The sequence below is a fragment of the Pygoscelis adeliae genome, unplaced genomic scaffold (assembly GCF_000699105.1).
Source record: "Pygoscelis adeliae isolate BGI_AS28 unplaced genomic scaffold, ASM69910v1 Scaffold5, whole genome shotgun sequence".
Taxonomy (NCBI): domain Eukaryota; kingdom Metazoa; phylum Chordata; class Aves; order Sphenisciformes; family Spheniscidae; genus Pygoscelis; species Pygoscelis adeliae.
In genome coordinates this window covers 1,171,693-1,175,123 of record NW_008824753.1, presented here as the reverse complement: position 1 = coordinate 1,175,123, position 3,431 = coordinate 1,171,693, and the positions used below count along the sequence as shown (strand labels likewise).

The 3,431-nt window shown below is 47.2% G+C and overlaps 1 protein-coding gene across 2 annotated transcripts in view; it reads right to left on the bottom strand.

Moving 5' to 3' along the window:
* Positions 1-928, bottom strand: part of HRAS (Harvey rat sarcoma viral oncogene homolog) — a 33,367-nt gene extending 32,439 nt beyond the window's left edge. The window contains exon 1 of one of the 2 annotated variants that reach the window (XM_009323435.1): positions 833-928. The gene's annotated coding sequence lies outside the window, so the exon portion shown is untranslated. Of the gene's footprint in view, positions 1-820 lie in introns of both variants that reach the window. The other variant, XM_009323436.1, reaches the window with a different exon arrangement.
* Positions 929-3,431: the final 2,503 nt, after the last annotated feature.

The window sequence follows — 3,431 nt, the reverse complement described above, 5'->3', positions numbered from 1 at the left end:
TATCCTCAAAGACTTGGTCAATTAACTGCATCTTGTTTTTTAGATCTTTCCACAAGAAGTGCCTCAGCGCAGGTGACCAAAAGGGAGTTGGCTCATTTTGCAATCATCTGCTGCCAACACAAGTCCAGATCCTGAAGCCCTCTGGTTTTTAAATCAATCCCCATCCAGGGGGCTACAACATCTCTTTTCAATTGCCCAAATTTTCTTACTGTTTTTCCAACGCACAACAAGCCAAGACACTCAGTTTTACTATAGGATATCTATCCATTTCTGCAGACACAAGCCCCACTTACAGCCTGGAAGACTTACATGGAAAGGATTGCTATTCCAGCCCTCCACTCACATCACTTTTAAGATCGGATACCTAAAATATTAAAACAACAGACAAGACAACCTCGCTTGAAATGATAAAAGGAAACAAAATCCCACCTTCTCGGGGTTCACTGTAATGAGAAAGCATTTCACACATCAGAAAATCAGATTAGCAACACATCAACAGTTGGGTGCTGAATCTTTTGATACTCATCAGTTACCAAAGGAAGGGGGAAGCTGATCTTGCAATCAAAGCACCAGACTAGGACAACAATTTCTGTTCTCAACTCTTCTCCAGGCTCCTCCTGTTAATGTGGATTTCTATTTCTCAGTTCCCCAGCTGTAAAACAAGAGGTCATAATAACGCCTCTCCTCTCCCTGCCCAGTGTCTGCCCTGGCTATAGGCACTGGTAGATACTTGGGGTAAGACACGTTACCCACAAGCAATAAGAGTGATCATATCTACCAGCAAAACGCTGGGAAGGAGCAAGAAGAAAGAGAAACTCATGGATTAACTCACTTTCCACAGCCAGAACTTGGCACTCAGAGTGCAGTTTTACACTTTCTGGCAGATATGAGGAGCAGCCAGGCCTGGACACTTCACAGGTTGGAAGAACGTGGCTGCCTGGGACATATCCCGCAGAAGAAGAGGAACAGCAAAGGTGTAAACTGACATGGAGGACATATTCTCTCTTACCCATACAGATTAATGCATTCATTGTGGAAGGAATTTGGAGCAGAGGGCATCTTGTCTGGCACCTGATAATCAGGTGCAGTAGTTGTGGGGATCAGATGACTTAATTAATTATTAAGCAAATGTTATTCAGGGTCTGAAAGTCCTAGCTTTCCTCCTTGCAGGACAACTGCCCAAATTCTTGCCTGGGATGGTAGATAGGAAATTATCTCAAGAAAACCATGATAGTAGTTGCTGCAATCAGACAAGAAAGGCCATTTTCCTCCTATTTGTATCCTCCTTGTGCCTGCTACAAAATAGGGAGAGAACTGTTCTCACTGAGGCACTGCCTTGTTAGACCCACACTGAAGGGCTGCGGACACGGTCTATAGCCCCATGGTGGGAGGACTGAGGTGAGCTTATGACGACACTCCGCCTAGGATCAGCCCTAAGATCCTGTGGTTTGTGGTGGGGGTGGTAGCAAACCAATCTCTTGGAGGCCAAAGTTAAGCTGCAGTGGTATGCCTACAAAAAGCACTTTGCTGCAGCTCTAAATAACCACTGTCAGTCGTTTAAAAAACTTGTGTGCTCCAAAGCACCCTCCATCCTCAGCATGGCAGCATGGAAATAGCAACATTTAAAAGGCAGCCAGCTGGTAGACCTCCCAGTCCAACATCAACTGATTGTCTCTATCACTGCGTCTGCTCAACAGCCCCATGCAGATCATCATCTGCACATCAAATCCAGGATGCACTCTACAGAGCCCTATCTCCCTGCACAGTCTACAGCTCTGTCTTCTTTCTTTCCTTGAGTCTTGGTCAATGTTACCAGTTTGTGGAATGACTTCGGTCTCTGAATGACCAACTGAGATACATAAAGGGACAGTATTTTCAGAAGACAATGCTTTTCACACTTGAAAACATCTCTAATTAGGTGCCTGACATCTTTAGCCACCGATCCTTTTGATACTGGGTGTATTGCAGGGATGGGAACACAGAACAGATCTAGCACTGGACAACATGTCTGTGTTGACTTTGCCAGCCACTCTCAGAAATATGTCCTGATGTTGCCTCTGTGGTGGCTTTCTGGGATAAATACTGTGGCTTTCATCCCTTCTGCCCAAGGAACCACGGTACAATTGTACCAACCGTACCGGATGCATCTTGCACAGGGATCAGCCAAGAGATTTCCACCCTCATCCATCCACCTCCCTGCTCTGCCACAGACCCAGTGAGACCCTGCACATGCCCCTGTGACTAGAAGCCACACCAGCACACAGCCTCCTTGCTTCTGTGGAGAAGCAGAAGCACTTTTCCAGATCTTGGTCTGACTGACTCACGCCCCTGTTTACCACCATGACCATGGTGAAGGTGGGAATTTCTTTCCAGCGCATGTGTGTTTTGAGAATGAATACCTTGATGTTTGGAAATTCATGGGGCCACCCGAACAGCCATGAGTTGTCAGCTGTAACTGAGTACAGCAGGATGGAGGATGTACATCTGTACTCCTAGGAGTAGAGAGCGCAGATCTGATCCTCACAGACTCGAGTACAAATCACAGCCACCATGTCCCCCAGCAGAACGATGAGGCAGAAAGCAGAGCAGGGATTTGCGTGTACTTCCTCATCCATCAGCAGCTACCCTTACTGCCACACGGGAGGTCACACCACCAACCGGCACAGCAATGTCCTCCCCCTGCCTAGCCCCCCAGCACTTACCCTCATACTCCCTCCCACATTAGCAGAGCAAGAAGCCAGCACACACCTGTCAAAGCAGGTCAGGGACCAGACCACTTGCCCAAGGTTGTCTGCGTGGAAAGTGGGACAAGCCCTCCAGAAAAAGCTGGCTAGCCTCGTACGATATCATGCAAATCAGGAAGAGGCCAGGGGAAACAAGATTGGGAGAAACCTTGCATGACCAAGGTTATATTAGAAGGTTATATATTCAGCCTCTGCACACAAGTGGGGGAGGCAAGGGGTGTGTGTGCACACACTCACTCAGGCAGAAGGTACCTCCTGCTTTCACCAGCGTTTGCTGGGTCTGCGTGCTACAAAGGAGAGTCATGCTGTTCACAGCAGGAGCCTAACGCGGCGGGACCCAAAACGAGCCATTGCATCAACAGACACAGATCCAAGGGGAGACAATGAAAAAGTTAGTTAAAGGATTAGCACACATACAAGCCGGGGTCTGTCCCATATTTACCTCCAAGAAACAGTGACGTTTTATTTACTTATCATACTTATCTACTGTTTTATTTATTTATCATACCAACCAAAGCCTGGTTTCTCAAGCCCAGCCTTCTCCTTTTTCTGGAGGATGAATTCCAGTCCCTCACGTAACACTAAACTCCCCAACATCTCATTCTTGCTCCAGCAAACCCAGCTGCAGGGAAGGAAGACAGATGCTACTGTCACTACTGAAATACAGGAGATAGGGCCACAACAGAA